The sequence below is a fragment of the Cupressus sempervirens genome, chromosome 10 (genome assembly GCF_028749045.1).
Source record: "Cupressus sempervirens isolate cs-2001-9-10 chromosome 10, ASM2874904v1, whole genome shotgun sequence".
Lineage (NCBI taxonomy): Eukaryota > Viridiplantae > Streptophyta > Pinopsida > Cupressales > Cupressaceae > Cupressus > Cupressus sempervirens.
The window spans coordinates 327,354,436-327,376,860 of record NC_143127.1 but is presented as its reverse complement, the minus strand read 5'-3'; the positions used below and the strand labels follow the sequence as shown (position 1 = coordinate 327,376,860).

The window sequence follows — 22,425 nt, the reverse complement described above, 5'->3', positions numbered from 1 at the left end:
CCTGGTTGAAGGTACTTTGAGTAAGAATGTTGCACTACTAAACATCATGAATATTGAAGTTAGCTATTTTTATGCCATCAAATATCAATATGAGACTGATGTTGATTTCTGGGAGATTACATAGCAACTTAAAGATCCATCATTTGGTAATTAAGATCATATAAAAGGTGAAAACTTTATGCAATGTGGTTATCTCTTTATTTAGGGAAACAACTATGTATAGTAGATGGTTCTATGAGAGAGAATATTATCAGAGAATTCCATAGTAGCAGTTGGCTGGACATTTTAGAAAGGACAAGACAATAACATTGGTAGAAGATTGGTGCTATTAACCAAAGATAAAAAGGGAGATCTCTAAGTATGTGCCAAAGTGTAGAATCTATCAAGTGGCTGAAGAACATTCACATAACAAAGTTTTCATAGGCCATACTAGTACCCATGAAACCATGGATAGATTTGAGTATGGATTTTATGTTGAGTCTTACACACAGCCAGCAAGGTATTGATTCCATTTTTGTAGTTGTTGGTGGATTTTAAAAAACAATCCATTTTATTGTTTGTAATTAACTAATGATGCAACTAGGGTAGCAGAGTTGTTCTTTCTAGAAGTTTTTAGATGACACTGCATTCCAAAGATTATTAAATCTAATAGGGATACCAAATTATTGATCCATTTTTGGAGGACTTTATGAAAAAAATTACGGACCAAGTTACAATTTAGTAGTGCCTATCATCCTTAAATAGATGGGAAAATAGAGGTAGTAAATCAGAGTTTGAGAAATTTATTAAGGTACATTATTGGAGAGAAGCCCAAATAGTGGGAATTGATATTGCCATAGGTTGAATTTTCTTATAGTGGTTTGGTCAATAGATCAACAAGAAAATCTCATTTTCAGATTGTATATGGTAAGAGTCATAAAGGTATTCTAGATTTGGTACATTTACCAATAAAAGCTTATGTTGAGCATCTTTGACAACTCCAACAAGATGTAAGACATAAGTTACAGGTCAATAATGAGAAATACAAGACTGTTGTGGATGCCATTAGACGATAAAAAATATTTAATGAAGGTGATTTAGTAATGGTATACTTGAGACATGACATATTTACTATACACAAACATATCACAAATTGAAGTACACAAATATTAGTCCTTGCAAAATTATTTAGAAGATCAATGATAATGCTTATGAGTTAGCTTGCTAGATAATTTAGATTATTCTCATGTGTTAATGTTTATGATTTTTATGCATTCCACGGAGATGATATTGAGGTAGATAATGGAAAAGAAGTGGCTTAGAAACATCGACTCCTAAGTAAGAAGAAGGAAAAAACTGTACAAATTCAAGATAACTAGACTACATCCACTAGGTATGGTTAATACAAAACGTATTTGGTACATTGGGAAGGGTTAGAAAAATCAGATAATACACGTGGATATTTGAGTGGGAAGCGATGAAGTTGGATTGTACAAATTTACATAGTAGTCCACAGGTATAAAATTGTAGGAGCTGCATTTTTTCAACAAGGGGAGAATGATGCAGGGACTTCTGAGGGTCATAGATTTTGACTTGGAAGTCAATTTTTATAATTGAATTTAGATTTCCAATGGATTTGAGATTGAGTGATGATCAATTTGTCATTTTTCGTGAGCCAAAAAGTTCATTTAGGCCTTAAATTTATCTTCTTCTTTTTTGGATTTTTAGAAAGTTGGTTTTTGTAATAACTATTGGAATTAACAATGGGAAAGTAAACTCTGAGGGGAGGGGGGGGGGGGAGAGTGGTGAATCAACACTTCAAAACTTTAAGCACAAAACATTCACCACACATCCATCTCATAATTTACATGTAAATTGAAATAGCAAGCTAAACATGTTCATCCATATCATGAAACAAATAACACATAACACAGTAAATTTGTTACCCAGAAACCCTTCAATGAGAAGGTAAAAGTGGAGTGGGGATGACACCCACAAATCTTCACTACTGCAGTTGTAAAGCATGTATCCAATTAAGGTTACAATAAGTTTGATCATAACCTATTATCTACCTTGTGAAAGGTATTCCCTATTAAAGGCTTACAAAGGCTGTTAAATCTTACCCTATTAAAGGATTTCAACAGTCTATTAGAAGTGTTTCTAGTTAGAGGACATCAACTTACAATAAAGTAAGCACCCTATTAAAGGATTTACACAAGCCTGCTAAGACTACTTGGTTAAGAGATTTTTACTAATTCACTTGTTAGAATGTTCCAATCTTGATCCTTCAGTTAGCACCTCTTTGCTAGATATCATATCTTCTCTTTCTTGATGTATACTTGATCCTCCTGATTAGATGTATCTCTTTTGTCGTCTCTCTACTTTCCTCAGTTCTCTCTAACTGATTTTGCAATTCATATCTCTCTTACTACCCCCTTAGTCACCATGAATGCTCTACCTTTACTTAGCATTCACCCTTCTCTTCTCATCCACGCATACATGATACTCCTTTGTTTGGGGTTTTTCCTCCTTAAGAAGATATAGGTGAGCTGGGGTTAGGTAGGAATCAACGATAGTGGTTCACCCATTTTTCGCTTAGAACATCGCTTAATCTGACTGGTTGCATGTACTGCATAGGGATTCTCAATATACCTTCGTATATATCTTCTAGAATCGTAAGAAAATCCTTAAGTCAACCCAAAACTGGTTTACATAGGAGTTTGTACCATTACAAACAACTATCCAAAACTATTCACTTGGCACTTGAAATTTTTGATTCTTGGCATCCATTACATCTTCAATGTTGTAACTCAATTCCTAAATGACTTGGTATCCACTATTTTACTTGGCATTTGAATCACTCAGTGTATATGCCTCACTTGACACTTGAGTGACTTGACACATACCATTTTCTCAGCACATACTGGTGCTCGACACTAACTTGTGTATATTTCTAGGCATACGCTACTTACTTGGTACCTATAGATTTTTGTTAAGTAAATGACTTAAGTATTTTGTCACCACCTTGTCAAAACCAAAATGAGATCAACAATCTCCCCCTTTGACATAAGTGGCAAAAACACTTTGTCATGCATATATAACCTAACTTATGTGCATTACTTAGATAATCTGTATCCTAAATTTCAAAATTTCAAAATTTTGCACAACTGATGACTTAACTGTCATAGCTCTTCAAAATTTTATAACTCCCCCTGAGTTGAGTGTTCCTTACTTTATCTGAATTCTATATAACTCTTGATGAGTAAATATGTTGTACTACTATTGTCCTCTTATCATCTTCATTTCCCCTTTTCTTTCTCATTCCCCCTTTTTTGACACTTATGTCATTTGGGTTGTACACTTATAATGTGTTTGTCCAAAAGTGTTTTGTGGACCTCCATGATGATCTTCAATGCTACATCCCAATTATTGCACGCTACCTCTAGAGATTGGTACTGGATATCTAGCTTGGTAGCAAGGTTAACTAAACCTTCATGAGTGGAAAGATGAGAATCTTTCTTCATCAATGTGTTAGCAAAGGCTAGTTCCTTGTGTAACACGTCCATGTGTGGGGTCAACATGGATTGGATAATGATCAAGACAGCCCTGATGTTTGCATCTTGTGATCATAATGTTGCTAGCTAACCTTGAGTATATACTAATTGCTGAAAATGAGTTTGGCTTTGACTAGGAGATAGTTTCAATGTAGTACCTGTGGATTGTAGATCTCCTTGCAGCTGGTTAATAGCCCTCTACACTTGTGTGAATAAATTCACATCACAAAGCTTTGTGTATAGAGAAAAGATATTCTCCAACATCTTTTTCACATCCTCCATCTTGGTTGCTAACTCAACCTATCTTAGTGCAATGACACTAGATATCTATTCAAGAACTTTTGTCTGAAACTTCTTTTTTGATCACTCCAATAGTTTAGTGTTTGAGTCTAGGTCATCATCATTGATCTTGTCAAAAATATTTACCAGTTGCTCAAGAATAGGTTTCTCTTCATTAGGGGCTTGGAGACTAAAAGAATCAAGAAATATGTCTTTGATGTCATGAAGCACTTGCTTTCTACTTATGCTCCCTTCTTAGCAACTCTTGGTGTTTCTTCCTATGTAAAGCTTCCTGCAAAATGCTTATATGCTCAATGGTAATTGTAGATAGTTCAAACTTTGGAAGTTCAATCACGTCATCAAGACTCACATCACCATAAGATATTTCCTTTGATCTGCTAGATGTCTTTCCACTTGGCTTGGATATCTGCAATGGTGTGACTTCAATGCTTGGTCTTTGAAGAACTTGACTACTAGTAGGAGTCACAAAAACCGGTAAGGTAACTAGAGTTTGGATAGCAATTTTTTCCTCTGTAGTAGTAGTCACCTTCAATTCTTCAGGCTTGTCCATCTACCTATACTCTTTCTTCTCTTCAACTTGTGTCTGTGGTGTAGGTGCATGACTTTCTTCCTGACCTAATCTGGTTTTTGTTCCATCCTTCTCAATTGTAATTAAAGCTTGCTTGTGAGAAATGAATGGCACAAGTGGTAATGCAACTAGTGTTGTAATAACACCTTGTTGTTCAGTGCTTGCACTTTGTGTTTTCTACAATTTTTACCTCTAGGGGCACACTAGATGTGTCAATTTGCCTCTCCCCTGCTATTGCCATATCTTCCTTTGCGAATTCATTAGTTCTCACCAATATAGGATTTGAGCATAAATTAGATGCCATAGTGGAACTGTTCAATATCTTCTTCAAATCATCATCTATCAAGGGATTGATGTTCTGAGCATAATTGTCAGAAACATCCTTGATTTTCACTAAGTCCCACTAATTTACTTGGTCTTCATGTGGAGGACTAACACTTGGCACTTGTACCTTGGGTACACTATAATCATCTTGCTGCTCATCAGCTATGGCCTCTTCTCCTAATATTTCCTTAGTGCCTTCCACATGGCTATCCTTGACTAAATCATCTTATGTAGTCTCTGTTGCTTGCTTAGATTCTTGCAATGCTTGCCCACCTTTCTCTATTATTGCAGAAGTGGATAACCCATAAATTGTTTTCCATATTTGTGCACTCTTGGTCACCACATCCTCAATCTTCTTGTTCAATATATGGAAAGATCTATATTTGGGGGCAAATTTTGTTTTGTGCTTTTCCATAGCCTTATTGATCTGCCTTTTATCTAACTTTGGCATTACTAGGGCTTAAGTTGATTCCTTGATTTGTCTTTCTATATATAGGTTGTATTGCCATTTTTGCTCAACTTGGTCATAAAGACTCTTAGGTAATGAGTTTACAATATCTATAGGAGTTTATTTGAATACAACCATCACCACATATATGGCTTCTTCAATAGTATTTTGTTCAACTTTACCTATCTTATCAAACTTTACCTATCTTATCAAAATCTATTTGTGCAAAGCCAGATAAATCTGCATCTGATTTTTTATTGTCAAACAAATTATCTAAATTAGAGGAGGGATTGTGGCTTACCACCTTGAATTGACTCATGTCATTAAATTCTGTCTTCTCCTCATTTGACTCAGCTGGAGATACATATTTTCTCCTTTGATATGTCTTCTTCATTGGTTGGCTTAGCTCTACTAAAGAAATAGTCCTTTTACCTTTAGGTTTCTCAGCAACCTTGACTTGCTTAGTGGCTACCCTTGTGCTAGTGCTGGTAATAGGAGTTGCTAGCTTTTGTTGTGACAGTTTCACAACCTTGTTCTTGGGTTTCTCCACTTCAAGCTCTTTAGCATTTTTTTTTCTTTTTAATAGGCTTTGGTGCTTCCTTGGCTTCTTCTTCCTCAACACTTTCTTTACGATCTCCCTCATCTTCTCCTTGTCCTTAAGTAATTGCCAAAGGGGTTTGGATTTTCTCTTTCTCATCATCATCTTTATCTTCTTCTTCATCTCCCCCTTTGCAAAATCTCTCTTTTAGCTCCTTCACAAGTTTATTCTTCTTTCTTACCACATAAGCTATCTTGAAATCAATTATAATTTTGGACTTGGCTTTCTTAAAGTTCCCAAACGAGGTGGTGCTTGGCCAAAGAAAGGGATCAAAATCCTACAGTAATGGGTTGCTTAACCCAAGATTGGACATCTCAAGTGGTTCTTATCCAACTCATTTGGACTCATTTAATTTATCAACCAGGGATGTAAACTTGAAATGTTGTTTGCAAAATATATGCTTCAAACTTATCTCAACATAAGAACTACTCTATGGAAGTTCAAGTGCTTAAACTATAGGAAATTTATGCTAAAGCTGAGAACCAAATCTATTTTTAATAAAGCATGAAAATACAACTGAGAATTACTTCAACCACCTATGTTGCAGGAACAATCCACTAATTCTGTTATTAGTGGCTACAGGAACAACAGAGTCTACTTTGGTTCTACGAACTGAATATAAATCCTATGCTAACTAATTAGTTCACTCCCTATGTGGGCCCTCACAGAGAAGTGAAGTAAAATAACTCAGAGATGAAAACTTGAAATGATCTTTTTATTCATAACAATAAAACATACATACTGATGAACATCAAGATTATATTTAGTACTTCAAAACTTAGCAACTTCTTCTTTCTATTGAAAAATGACTGACTAAAACCTAACACCTCTGGAACACAGACATCCAGTTATTTAAAACACAAACTAGGAACAAAATTCATAGATTCAAGACTCATCAACTAGCCAAACAAATGATGGCATTGATTTTTACAATAGGTGCATTAATTCTGGTGCCAAATAGAACAATAATTTAGGAGCTTATGACCCCTGAATTTCCTCTGCTCAAGGCTGGGCTATTAACGCGAGCAACTGCTTTGACTTTGGCTTGGTTGAGTTGACTTTTATTTTATATTTGCAAAATATTAACACCTCCAAAATAATAATAGACATCAAGACTTATTCAAAACATGTTATGTAAATTAGTTTACCCTATGTCACATTGTTGTAGGAGAACTACCCAACCTAGCTAAGGAAGAAAAGGATCATTCTCACTATTTTGTAACTAAATGACATATCTTTTCACAACATATTCATTTTGATCCTAAAAATTAATTATGCACACATTTGTGTGAAATCATCATAAACATCATGTTCTTGAACATCTAAGTCTTTAGAAAGTTTGCAAATTAAGCTAAAAATGAAATGACAAAATAGACCATATTCTAGTCTCATCATTCCCCCCAACTAAAACTTTGAGTTGTCCTCAGGAAAACATGAAATTTTTCACCCTTGTAGCCATCCTAAACTCTGAGGCAACACTTTGTCCTTTACTCTCCCTGTACCTTTCCCATCTGTGGAGCTCTTTTGACATATCAAATTTCTCTAAATCTTGTTGATTAGAAAGCAATGTGGACAACAATAGTGGAGGCTTAAAAGTTAAAGGAATCCAATCATTTTTTCTTTCTTCCCCCACCTTGATATACCAGAGTGCTCACCGAGCGGTCATGATTAAATTTAGTGGAGAATGAGGTTCCCTCTTTTGTAGGTCTTCACTCAATCCTATCCAACACCATTGATTCACCTGCTTTGCTACAGGAAGATTTGTTTCTGCCATAGCTTTTTATTCTTGATAGATTGTTTCCCTTAAAGGAGGAATAATCTAAATTTTGAGTTTTGAGTAAGCAATTTTCAACTGTTCATAGTATAGAGTTTTGGTATCGTTGGCCTCAAGCCTGAGAAAAAATGGCATCTCATACTCTAATTCCCTGTACTGATGGGCCTAGTTTTCCTTGCTAATTCCTTTTTGGATCCAAGACATCAATGCCCTGATTGAATAGCACCCACATAAGGTAGAGGGTTCCAATCTCTGTTATCAATGACTGCTAAATTATGTAAAAAGAGTTCACAGAGCAAATTCTAATGGCTACAAGGGCAGCATGAAAAGCTTGGAAGAATTCATGAGGAGTATTCAATGTTAAACTTTTACCCTGCATTACACAAGTCATTTGGTAATTGAAAAATTGTTCTTTCAAAAAGAAAGCATAAATAGGAGAAGGAGAGTGACAAGACATTAATTCAGGAATCATGGCAGTGACTTTTGTAAGTTGACCACTTAATTGCTCAATCTCCTCATCCTTCTCAATAAAACCTTGAGTTTGATTGAAGATGGTTTTTTCTAGACTCTCTCTGTTTTCCATTCTTCCCTCTCTTGAATTAACTGGTTAGATAACTATGAAATAATGGTTAACAATGAAACAGTAGAACAAGGATGAAAAGTAACATGTGTCTTAGGTAAAGGATCAATAGGATCAACTTGTTGGGCTGCTGGTGCTAATGCATCAAGTCCTTGAGAAACAATTTTTTCAGCAATAGTATTAACTAAATAAAAATTTATTCCAACATCTTTTTCATGAAATTTTTCTCTTTGAGGTGGAGGAGAATTTGAAACTCCAACAAATACACTTACGTCATTGTCTAAATCTATGGAAATGATGGGTGGATGGACAGAGGATGTTCCTACTACTGCAGGTACACATTCTATACTTTCACCCTCTTCAATGATGATCTTATCTTTATTAGAAGAGGATTGCTCTTTTTCAATAGCTACATTTTTGGACACAGGGGATTGAAAAGACACACCCTCATCAGGTTTTACAAATGATTGGCTCCTTTGACTTCTACACCTAAAGGATACTTTTGCTACCTTTGAAGCAGTAGGAGGTTCTGGAGATGTTTCCTATACATTTCCCCTTTTCTTCTTATAAATCCTAGGAACTGCAGGAGAGCCAGTATTTGGGGAAATTTTAACTTTCCTTTTACCCTTATCAGATGTTGGTCCTGACTTGAAGGTAGAAGCTATGAGAGTAGAAATTGAGGTTCTCTGTGACCTCTTGGGTCTGGTTGAGGAAGAGCCTAGTGCTAGGTTTACAAGATATTCCTAAGGTTCTCTTTCCTCTTCAACTTGCTCTGCAGGTTGCCTAATAGGGTTTTGCACTTTGTTTTCAACAAAATCATCCCAAGATATCCCAAGTTGTTCCGTAAGGGTTTTTTCTATGATGAGCTTAATAAAATAGTGGTGTGAAACATCCTTCAGGGTTCCTTTTTGTACTACAACGACTCTTTTTAACAAAATATGATACATAAAATGAGGAACATTCAAAGGGTAATAATCATGTCTTAGGTAGCTCAAAAATTTGAAATGTGTGGCATGTAAATATGAATTTCTCCCCTCACAAGTAAAATATCTCACAATATAAGTAGCACATTCATTAAATGGTTTTCGTAAAGATGTGTGAATTGTACCTTGTTTCCAATCTATTTGAAGCCGTAGGTCTGTATGCACTATAAATTGGGCTCTAGCCGAAATTGGGTCTAATGCATCTAAAAATTGCTCTTTTGCTAGCTGCAATTCTATTATATCTACAATAATTTCGAGTGAAAATGAAACCCTTACTCTTTTGACTATATCAAAACCATCCCTCAATGTTCGCAAGAATTCAAAGGCAAGCTCCTCATTCAATGCAGCTAGTTTAAACATGTAATTCGTTCACCCCTTGGCCTGAAATATAAGTAGGCAAACTAGGTCTCCCAACAATGTTGTATGGTCAGTTGGTTCTATTCTTAACAAACCACCCCCCATTGTTCCTCTGGAGTGACTACAGGAGTAATTTCAAAAATGGAAAAACTTGCAATAGATGAGAATGTTGGAAAAATTTAGGATATGACAGGTTACTGAGAGGGGAGGGATGAATCAGTAACCTAAAAACTTTTATCAATTTACCACACATCCATCTATACTACTGCATGCATAAAAAAAATCTTTACACAAGTGAACACAATATTTGGTGACCTAGAAACCTTTCAAATAGAAAGTAAAACTGGGGTGGGGATGATACCCACAAAACTTCAATACTGCAGTATAAAGTTGGCCAGTTAAGGCTTACATTGACCACTTCTGGTGATCTACCCTGTTAGGAGCACAAATGACTGCTAGGTCCACCTTGTTAGAGGATTTGCAAACATACAATGAAGTATGCACTCTATTAGGAGATTTGTACAAAGACTGTTAAGTCTACCTTGTTAGAGGATTTGAAAAATTTGATTCACCTATTAGGATGAAGCAGTGGATTTGTTTGCAACTGATTGCTGATAAGATCCCTTATACACTGATCACCTCATGTGATGGATATAACTTTTCAGTCTCTGAATTGACCTTACTGTGCACCTTGAACTGCTGCTGATAATCTTTCACATATACTTCACATTACTTTGCAATATCCCTTCTCATCATCATGGATCATACATCTATATATGATATCTTATAATACATCTTACATATATACTTTTCAAACTTACAAAATTACAAGGTCAGCCAAAATACAAGTAAACAAATACATTACAGAGTCGACCCAATAGTAAATAACTCGGGTTCACTGAACTGACTCGGTGACCTTCTGATACTTGGCGTCCACTGCATTACTCGACATCGTCATGCACTCGGTAGAAGTGAAGGCTTGGTCCATACTAATCACTCGATGCAGTTCTGAACTCGGTAACCACTGGTGACTCTATAGATGTAGTGTCACTCGGTAGATACTGTATACTGAATTCTCCAATTTGAATTGCAATAGACCTGTTGGTCTTCCAAGCAACTTTACCAAATGAAGGAAATGTGTCCTGTACATAAAATAATATGAAAACTAACAAAGAGCCAAATTTGCAAGATGCACTCTTGGTTTTCCTTATGGCCTACAAGTTTTCAAATAGATGCTGAAGTTGCAACTTGACTTGAGGTCATATGTGTGGTTTCTCTTTACTATTTTGTATCCCAAATCTACAACCATGTAGGACACACTATTCAATTTGCTAGAATGAAAGAACTTGTGAGCTATCACTCTCACAACAAAAACAATCAGGGGGTTTGAGATAGAATCTATAGACATTCCCCTATTATTCCATATTGCACCTATGTTCTTCTCAATTATCTATTTGGAGTCACTTTGCATGCTCTTGGGTTGGTCTAGGGTAGGATACCTTGACACTTAACTAATAATCCTTTTAGGGATCTTAATGGGTCCATCTTCTAGCCAAATAAAGTTGTCATGTATTCTACTGAGCACAATCTTGATCCATTCGGCCTTGAAAATATTAGGGAAATATAGGCCACGGGTCAACCTTTATCTACTTGTTTGATGTCCACTTGGCATTAGATTTGCATTCATATGGCTTATGTCCATACTCTTGAAAATTGTGGCAATATCCTTCAAATCTTTGTGTACTTAAGGTCCTGGTCCTGCATTCATGTGCATGATGTCCTTGCTTTTTGCACTTATGACAATAACCCATGATTTTTTGCATTGTTGCTCTTTCAAACATTTGTTGTATGACCTAACTTTCCACAATTATGAGAAGTGGGTTTGTAGTTCTTACCTTTGTTGTTTCTTTGTTCACCACTTTGAGATGATTCTCCTTCCTCAATATTGGTGTAGCCCAATCCAATAGTATTATTGTTAGATCTAGGAGATCTCATTAGTTTCTCAAAGTATTTGATGGCTTCACTGGGTTTTTTGAAACTTTCAACAAATTCTTTTTCTCTTGTTAGTTCATTTCACATTTGTTCATTTTGTAACTTCAGGGTTGTGATCTCAATGTCCTTTCCATTCAGTTCATGGTTGGAAAGCATCACTTGATTCATTGTTTACAGTTGCATGTTAGCAATCCTTTGTACCTTTGATGTCTTCTCTTCCAGTTTGTTGGTCAGTGTCCTTTTCTCATCTTCAAACATGACTTTGTCTTTTTCATCTTTCTTTTTTTGCTCAATCACCTCACATAGTAATATTGATTGGACTTCTTGTTCTATCTTAAGATTTCTCACCTCTTCAATTAGGGCATGATTCTTTTCCATCAGATTTGCAACTGCTGCATCAAACTCACTTGAGTTTCCATCTGCAAACAATTTAGTAGTGTCTTCTTCTTGGTAATGTGTGTCATTTTCCTCAATAGCCATCTCTTTCCTTCTCTTTATTGAGCACTTCAACTCATCTCTTGCTTCATTGAGTTGGTGTAGGGCAAGTTGTATTTCAATCTTCTGGTTCTCAATAGTCTTTCCCAACTTGTAGACTTCCATATTCAAGATCTTTCCTCAAAGCTGCAAATCTTTCCTTTCTAGAGAACAAAACTTTGATACCAATTGTTAGAATTAACAATAGGAAAGTAAACTCTAAGAGTCGGGGGGGGGGGGGGGGGGGGGCTTTTTTCAACATTTAAAAAATTAAGCCATAAAACATTCACCACACATCAATCTCATAATTTACATGTAATTGAAATAGTAAGCTAAACATGTTCATTTGTAGCATGAAACAAATAACACATAACACAATAATTTTTTACCCAGAAACCCTCCAATGAGAAGGTAAAACTAGAGTGGGGATGACACCCACAAATCTTCACTATTGTAGTTGTAAAGTGTATCCAATTAAGGTTACAATAAGTTTGATCATAAACTATGATCTACCTTGTGAAAGGTCTTCCCTGTTAAAGGCTTACAAGGATTGTTAAATCTTACCCTATTAAAGGATTTCAACACCTTGCTAGAAGTGTGCCTAGTTAGAGGACTTCAACTTATAATAAAGTAAGCACCTTATTAAAGGATTTACAAAAGCCTACTAGGACTGCTCGGTTAAGATATTGTTACTAATTTGTCTATTAGAATGTTTCAGCCTTAATCCTTTGGTCAATACCTCTCTGCTAGATATCATATCTTCTCTTTCTTAATGTATACTTGATCGTCTTGATCAGATGTATCTCTTTTGTCATCTCTCTACTTTCTTCTATTCTCTCTAACAAATTCTGCAATTCATATCTCTCTCACAACCTCCTTAGTCACCTTGAATGATCTCTCTGTACTTAGCATGCACCCTTCTCTTCTCATCCATGCATACATGAGACTCCTTTGTTTAGGGTTTGTCCTCCTTAAGAAGACATGGATTAGCTAGGGTTAGGTAGGAATCAACGATTTTGATTCACCCATTTTTCCACTTAGAACATCCCTTAATCTGATTGGTTGCATGTACTATATAGAGATTCTCAATATACCTTCTTATATGTCTTATAGAATTGTAAAATAATCCTTAAGTCAGCCCAAAAATGGTTTACATAGGAGTTTGTGCCATTACAGACAACTATGTCCAAAAATATTTACTCGACACTTGAAAGTTCTAATGCTTGTCATCCATTACATCTTCAATGTTGTAACTTGGTTCCTGAATGACTCAGCATCCACGATTTTACTCAGCATATGAATCACTCGACATATATGTCCTACTCAACACTTGAGTGACTCGGTACTTACCATCTCCTTGGCACATATTGGTGCTCGACACTAACTTGCGTATATTGCTCGACATACACTACTTACTCGGTAGATACAATTTTCTATTAAGTAAATGACTTAAGTATTTTGTTATTGCCTTGTCAAAACCAAAATGAGATCAACAATAACTTTGAAAATATGTTTCTAATTTCAAAGATTAGTTGGCAATCCTTTTTATCTTAGTTTGGGGAAGCTTTAGGAAAAATCCATTTTTCCAGGAGTTGATTTGAAACTTAGAAAAAATGTATACTTTGAAAATCGTGAAAATCGGCTAAAAAAGATTTTATATTTTTGAATTTTTTTTCTTTTATTTAAGGATCTTTTGATCATTGTAGAAGTAGTTTGGGGAATGGAAAATAAGGAAGTTTTGAATGCAATTGGTGTTCTAGTTGTGTTTATCATGCAATTGTTGAATTGTTTGTACTTCATCAACAACCATAGTTAAAAGTTGGTGGGTAGATTTGCAGTGTAAATAAACAATTGAGTGGAAACATAATTTTAAGTGAATTCTAATACTAGTAGTGAAGAGAATTAGCTATATAGAATATATATGGTATATTACACAGTGTGTTTAGAGCTAGTTTATCTAATGATAAATTAAGATCATGTTTTTTCGAAAGAGGTTTATAACTTCATTAGAATCCCATGTCTCAACTAATATCATTTTGACTATTTTTTTTTATAATGACATGCCTTTTAATTATTTTTTTAGTGATTGATTATTGAAAGACTCTGATGCAATTTCTTATGAATTTTACTATGGATCAATATCTTAAATAAATATAATGTCTTGTGACTTAAGGGAAGCTAAAAAGTTGTGATATAAATTTAGGAGAGTGTAGCATGAGTGATGAAGCTAAAAGATAATTAATAGTGATTTGCAAGATATTAAAGACATTCAATGAATCGTGATAAAATATGCAAATTCAAAGCATCCTAAAGTTTGCAGTGGAAGTGTAATGATTCATTTCCTTCTAATCTTTGTGAAGGGTACAATTTTTTAAAGGAGAGAAGAAAGATATGTAAGTGAAATTATATCCAAAGGACTTATGAGTTCTGAATCAAAAAAATTATTTCAAAAATATTACAAGTGATTTTTAATTTTTTTATAATTGTTTTGGTATTCTCACAAAGGTTTTGATTCTATAATTTTCATATGATTAAAATTCATCATGGTTGCCACATTTCAATTGCATATACAACTTTCATATTCAATACCAAATTCTAAGTCTATTGAAAAGAAAAATGAAAAAAGATCATTTGGATGGGATGTGTAGGAGGAAGTAGTTTGATGAGAAGAAATTGAAATTAAAATTTAGAACAAATTATAGGTTTTGGAAATATTTGATGAATTTAAGTTATTGTTAGGGGTTTAATTCCATTTATGGTTTCAAATTCAAAAAGAAAATTCATTTGTTGTTCTTAGATTTGTGCTAGTGTCATGCATTTAATTTTGTTTCTACCCTTCTTAAATGGAAGTCTTAGTACCAAACATTTGAATTCTTCTGTGTTATTTTCCAAAGTAAGTATTATTTGAGTGGATAAGTTTCAATTTTATGTGATTGTAACTTGAACCTTGTGGGTTCTAAATGTTTATTTCTTAAGGTTGAAATTAATTTGGTTTGTATTTGGCGGAGCACTTGATGAGGCATTAGACACACTTGGAGGAGATGTGAACTTTCAAAGGAAAGACATCTCATGTACCTTCATGCTGACAATGATTTGTGCAACAGAGGAGAGATCATTTCAACGACACTCGAGGAGGTGTTAGACACATTTGGAAGAGATGAGGAATTTTGGAGGAAAGACATCTAATGTGTAGTACTAGATGTGGCATTAGACACACTCATAGGAGATGTCAAATTTTGGAGGAAATATATCTCATTGTGCATGGGAGGTGAGAATGTACTCATGTTGTATAGATGATTTTACATTATAGGGTTAGGTGATCCACTAATGCAGTCAATTTGGTGCTTCTTGAGTGAGTGAGGAGGATTGGTGAAGACACTTCATCAAAGTCTCCATAAGAATTAGGTTCAAAACCCTTTCAATGTTCCACTCTTATTTGGATTAATGTGATAAGGGGGTGAATGGTGGAGTATTATATTAATTATATTCGTTTTTAGGTTAATTTAAATTAACAAATATATTATACCTAGAGATGTTTAGTTGGGAAGTTGCATTCCCATAGGTAATTATTTATATAAAAATAAAGACATAAAAAATCTAATGAGCTTGTAATGCTAACCATACAATTTTGAATATAATTAGTTACTAATTTTTTTATGTAGTGCTCCTTCAACTATGATATACTATCTAGGAATGAGTTCTTTACCAAAATTTTTGAAAGTTTCTAACTATCCTAAAAATCATTTATCAGTAAACAATGGATGAGAATGGGCAAGTTGTAGCGTTGAGGTTGAAAAATAAGACATAAATCTCAAAAAAGAAGTCATTTTTTAAAAAGTTGTTTTTAGATAGAGTGACAATAATAGATAATACATTGCCGGTATACATGCATGTTTATACTATAGATAATCATGTCTTCCAACCTCACTTACTATTTTTTGCTAAAATTAAGGAGAACATGACCACCAAAGCTTTATTTCAACTAGTTAAAAGTTTTCTAAGTGAATATGGAGGTATATATGACTTGATGCTTTCCAAAAAGTTGGTGTGTGTAAGAGTGAAGGGAGTTTTAGTAATATAAGATTAGAGGAACAATTTTTGCACAAAGCTTCAAACTTCTTGTTCACCCTACATGACTATCATTCATTGTATGACCCATATAATAAATCTAACTTTTAAAATTGTGAAAATTTATCCTCTAGTTAAACATGTTGAAGATTTAGTCAAAGAGCTCTACTCATATTTCTATTGAAGTTTAGATTCCACTTCACATCATTTCTACACCCTTAGAAAATTAACTTATCCACCTCAATAAATAAGACAAAATCTTTATAGTTTTGTAATTATATATAGTATTCTAATAATAATTTTAAATATAATAAAAATAATATATAGAATTTTATACATTTATTAATTTTTTTATCTAACTAACATATGCATATTTTTTATTATTGAATTATATTAATAATTTATTATTTATTTAATTTTTTATTAACTTTACTCATTTATTTCTTTTAATTATCATGTACTTTCCTTTTGAAGTTTTATTAATGTAAGATTCTCTTTGTTTTTCTTGTAGTGCAAAGGCAAAGAAGTGGCAGACCTTGTAAAAAATATCAAAAATTCGTATAAATCTATATGGTAAATTTATATTAGATTTTATAATTTAATGTTTTAAACTTATAGTTATAAAATGTTGATTTATAATAAAAAAATGTTACTTTTATATTTTATAGTCATATGAAAGGTGAAAATATTGAAGATTTGAGCTTAGAAGAATTGGCAGAATTGGAACATAAGATTGAAGGAGGACTACATCTTATTAGATCAGAAAAGGTATGATCTATGGTTTTATATATAATTAATTAATCAAATATCATTCTAAATTTTTAGAAAATAATTCTTTAATTGTATATTTTATAGGGTCTTCGTTTAAACCAGGAAAAGAAACCAGCAATAAAAAAGGTTAGACTCTTTATCATCTCACGATTTTCCTTTTTCATTAAATTAATAAGAAATAAGAAATATATTTTATCAATTTAAAATATATTTGCTTCATATTATTTCCACACACACACACACACACACACACATATATATATATATATATATATATATATATATATATATATATATATATATATATATATATATATATATATATATATATATATATATATATATATATATATATATATATATATATATATATATATATATATATATATATATATATATAGATGAATCATTTATATCATGTTAGGTATATTTAAATTCTAATTAGATAGTGATTAAATTCAAAACCCTACACACGCACATCTTAATTAAAGAAAAAGTCTATTTCTAAAATTACGATCCAACAAATAATTAAAATAAGTCAACCATAACATGATTATAGTTCAATTTAAAACAAAATTATGTAAGATTAAATAAAATTATAGAAAAAATTAGTTTGATAAATTCATTTTATTTTGATAGACAATGGACGAAGCTTATATTAATTATTATTTGTTGAAATTGATTAGTATTATTTATTAAGTTTTATAGACTCAAACCCAAGACCTTCCACATAAGAGACTAACAAGTTACATTTCTTTAATGTAATCTCATACTATATTTGATATCATTATTTTTTAATTTCTCTGTCTTCTATTATTTTATTTAGTTAATACTCTTGTGAATCCCATCACAGTTTATATTTAGATTTTATCTTGTTGGAACTCAACGATGCTCCACTTTTCATGGCTTTCCTTTTGGGATTTGAAGGAGGCTTAAAATTTAATCTAATATAATAAAAAAATGGATTCAGAATCTATTGGATCTTAATATTTTATGTTGGTCTATTTTACTCACAACATTTCTTTTGCAAATCTAATATCATCAATTAAAGATGATTTAATCTTTTAATTTTTTAGAACTCATATTTGTTCATAGTATTTCATTATTCAAGTTCAATATGTTAATGTCCAGTTAAAATCATATAATTTTTAGTTTTCTTTGAAAGGTTTATTATACAAAAAGTCCATAACTAAGAAATTAAGTCATACTATTAGAGGTCCCATTGTTTAACAAAATGTTCATATGGAAAATTGGAGTTGATTTTTATTATAAACATTAGGATATATTGAGTATTTTTTTTTTTCTTATTTTCACTTAAATTAAGTGGAAAGCAATCCCAATCCATTACACTTTCAAATAAAAAATCATATATAAAAAGATTTTGAAAATCAGTTAATATCAAGCTAACTAAGCATCATAGATCAATCAAAGTTTATAAATAGTCTAGACATAGAAAAATATAAACACGAGGAGAAAAGTAGAGTAGCAATAAAATAAGGGACACAAAGAAATGTAGTCATAATCTTTGAGCATTAGGTCTACTACATTCGACCATGAAGAAGTGTAGAACTTTTCAGCTATGATTGCATAGATTTCACTAGGAAAAAAAAATTCTAGTAGTAGTAGTGGCAGTGGTGGTGGTGGTGGTGGTGATGATGATATTGATAATCATAATGATCATGATAATGATAATGATAATAATAATGATAATGATAATGATAATGATAATGATAGTAGTAATAATAATAATAATGTTGATGATGATAATAATGATAATAATGATAATAATACATTCAATTGACCTTCTTCATCAATCTACCCTTATAGGTAAGTTTTCTTGCTCCCCACTATCATTCTCTGCCATTAAGGATTGGGCGATTTCTTCATGGGAATGGTTAAAAGATATCATTTTCATAGTATGGATTCCCAATATTTTGTTGCTATTTTTAAATCCAAAGAGCTCTGGGATTCCATTCATAAGTAAAAAGGTTGATTTTGTCAAGGGTCAAGACTTTTCACCATGATTTGGGTCCCAAATTTTAAGCCTCAAATTGCTGATATTTATTTCTTCCCCTTTTGGGTTTCATTTCCTCTTCTACTGCTTGAATACAGAGACCCACAAATCATTGAAATTTTTGCTAACAAAATAGGGATTTTTCTTAAGCATGATCTTATCCCTTTTGATCTCCCACATTTGGATGATAGAGTTTGCATTCTATTGGATATGCGTAAACATTTTCCTACTTAGTTCATCATCAATTCTCATTGGGGTTTATGGATTTAGTCCATCATGATCCAAGATGAGGCCACAATGCAAAAAATTCAAAATAGACTGGGCTATTTTAATTCCCAGTGTCAAGATTTAGTGCAAGGCTCTACAGAAGTATGTCCAAATCACAACTCTAAACCAACTTTATGTACTCTTAAATAGGCTTCAGATTTTTCTACTAATCAAAATGTCGTTCCACATCTTGATACTTCTCTAGGAGATCCTCAACTTTTGAATTTTAGTTGGTTGTCAAATCTAGTATTCTCCCTAATACTAAACTTGGTCTTGCCTATCATTTAGAATTTTCTTGTTGGCATGAAAGGCTATGATTCACAACCTTCATCTTCTCTTGTTTCTTTCTTGCCACTCTCAAAGCCCCCAAGGTAGAAGTCTATAAACTTGGGATCTCTTCCATCCTTTCCTATTCTATGGGGCTTGTTCATTATCTTTGAATTTGTAGATTAGCTGGCTCATTAGACCAGTGATCAGATTCTCTCAGAGATTGCATCTTCTATTATTTTTGAAATAGTAGAGGAAGGACTTATATTAGATCACCAACAATCCAATACACTTGATGGTTTGCTCAAAGAGTTCCAATTTTGGAATAATCAGCTTTTGCTAAAAAACTAGAATACTTGTCAAATTTCAGACATTGTGGAAGTTGCCCGTGACATTACACAAGGTGAGTAGTCAATCGATGGCCCTTTCATTAATGAGTATTTTTTGGGATTAGAAGATTGTATTTATCAATAATCTCAAAATGTTATAGTAAATTTAGATTTCCAAAGTTCGGATGTCATTTCTGGTGAAACTGAGATTAATAATGCTCATTCTTCTAAGGACTTTGAGAGTCTTTATACTTTAGGCCTCTTTGATCACCATCAAATCCTTTCAATTGCTTAGTCTCCTTCCCAATGTTAGTAGGTCCCTAAAACACCCAAATTTAGAGGTAGACCTAAAGGTTCCAAAACTAAAATTAAAATAGCAGCAAGTATTCAGACTACTTTGGATGATAGGTTTGTTTTTACCAAGCATGTGACCAGGAGAAAAAATATTCTTGTTGTCATCAATGAATATTAACTCTTGGAATGTCAGAGGGATCAATGCCTTTGAAAAAATATGTAGGATCAAGAAATTGATTGATTCTATGAATGTAGATATTCTCATGCTATAGGAAACTAAGTTATCACAAGACACATTTGATAAGACACTTGCTAGATGGCCAAAGTGGTCTTCATTGCATTCTCCTAGGATAGGAGCATCTAGAGGCCTTGTTGTCCTTTAGAATCCTTAAACAATTCAGGGCCAACTTATTTAGCAACATTCAAATTGGCAAATACTTAAGATGTCATATTTTGACATTTCTTTTACTCTAATAAATGTTAACGAGTCATCCCCAATGAAAGAAAAATTAAAAGTTTGGAATAGTATCACTCATTTGATCCAACTTCAAGATTCCTAGAATGCCATTCTAGGGGGTGATTTCAATGAAATCTTGAACCAGTTAGAAATCTGGAGGAATTTGTCCACTAGTCAAAACTATTCATGACATCTCTCACTTTGTGGATAATAATAATTTAATAGATATTCATCCTACACAAGGGACATTTACTTGGACAAATAAGAGCTAGATTTGCACAAATTATTGTTCACTTGGATAGATTTCTCCTTTCTCAAGAATGGAAACTTCACAACTTCCATTTCCAGTAAGAGATTATTTCGTTGTCAGGCTTAGATCACTTCCCAATTTCTCTTTCTCTCAATTAGGCAGTTAATGGGGATAAAAACTAGTCCATTTCATCTTTCAGGTTTGAAAGAATGTGGCTTTGCCATCCTCATTTGCTTTAGCTGAACAAATAGTAGTGGGTTAGTGCTCCCTATGTTCAAGGCTTCAAGATGCATCAATTTTCTAGTAAACTAAAGCATATCAAGGTACTTATTAAGCATTGGAATCATCATGTTTTCAAGAATGTCTTTAAACAAAAAGAGGTTGTTAAAACACAATTGAATGATATATATAGTAATATCATTCAAAATGGTATGAACAATGATACTTATGTTAAGCAGAAGAGTCTTCAAGATGAATGAGAAGAGTTGTGTAGCAAGGAAGAAAAATATTGGAGACAAAAATCTAGGGAATTGTGGCTTCAACAAGGTGACAAGAATACTAAATACTTTCATGCTTCAGCCAAACAAAAGAGTGTTGCTAAAACAATTTTTCAAATTAAGGATACTAAATTAGGAAATATTTTAACCAATACACAACATATTGGGGATGTAGGAGTTAATTTCTTTAAAAATCTTCTTTCCCCAACTGAATATCCATCACCTTTGGACTCTCAAAAGTATAATCTCCTTGAGGTGATTCTTACATTGGTGTCTCCCTCAGATAATTTTATGCTTATGGCTCCCTTCTCTATTCAAGAAATCCGTAAGGTAATTTTTTCATTCCCTCCAGATAAAGCTCTGGGTCCTAATGGATTCACTGCTCTCTTCTTCCAAAGCTATTGGAACATCATTGGTTGGGATTTGTTTGCTTCTGTTGAGGAATCCAAAAAAAAAAAGATCCATACTCAAGTACTTCAATACTACCAATATTGCATTATCCCAGAAACTAAGGAGCCTGATAGTTTTGCTGGTTCATTTGATTGTGTAATTTGACATATAAGATTGTCACTAAAGCCATTTATTTGAGATTACAACATATTATCCCAAGCATTATCTCTCCTGAGCAAGGAGGTTTTTTTTTGAGTAGGGAAACTATGGAGGGAGCTTTGGTTGCTCATGAAGTTCTACACTCCATCAACACTTCTCAGTCTTTGAACTTTGTGATTAAACTCGATATTGTTAGAAATATTCTTAAAGACTAAGTTACTGAGAGGGGAGGGGTGAATTAATAACTTCTAAATCTTCTAAAATTTTAAACCAATTAACACTTAATCCTTTATATGAAAATTTTGATCTAACTGCATGCATGAAAAACTGAAAACATGAAAGCATACACTTTGATACATAGATTTGGTGACCCAGAAACCTTCTAAATAGAATGTAAAACTAGGGTGGGGATGATACCCACAAGCTTTAGTATTGTAGTATAAAGTTGGCATGTTAAGGCTTACATTGATCACTTCTGATGATCTGCTCTATTAGGAGCAATAAGGACTACTAGGTCCACCTTGTTAAAGGATTTACAAACATACAATGAAGTATGCACTCGGTAAAGAGATTTGCATAAAACTATTAGGTCTACCTTGTTAAAGGATTTAACTGATCCACCTATTAGGATGAAGCAGTAGTTGATCTTTGATCTGCAAGTTGGTTTGCTAAATGAGATTCCTCTGAGTGTACAAACCACCTTGTTGTGATAGATGAATCTTTGCTACTTC

General features: G+C 33.2%; 1 long non-coding RNA gene across 1 annotated transcript in view; it reads left to right on the top strand.

The window, feature by feature from the left end:
• LOC149533947 (uncharacterized) overlaps positions 1-22,425 on the top strand; it is a 99,132-nt gene that overhangs the window by 33,402 nt on the left and 43,305 nt on the right. The window contains exons 3-5 of the long non-coding RNA XR_016357976.1: positions 16,511-16,572; positions 16,668-16,767; positions 16,855-16,896. This is a non-coding gene — a long non-coding RNA (uncharacterized LOC149533947). The remainder of the gene's footprint in view (positions 1-16,510; positions 16,573-16,667; positions 16,768-16,854; positions 16,897-22,425) is intronic.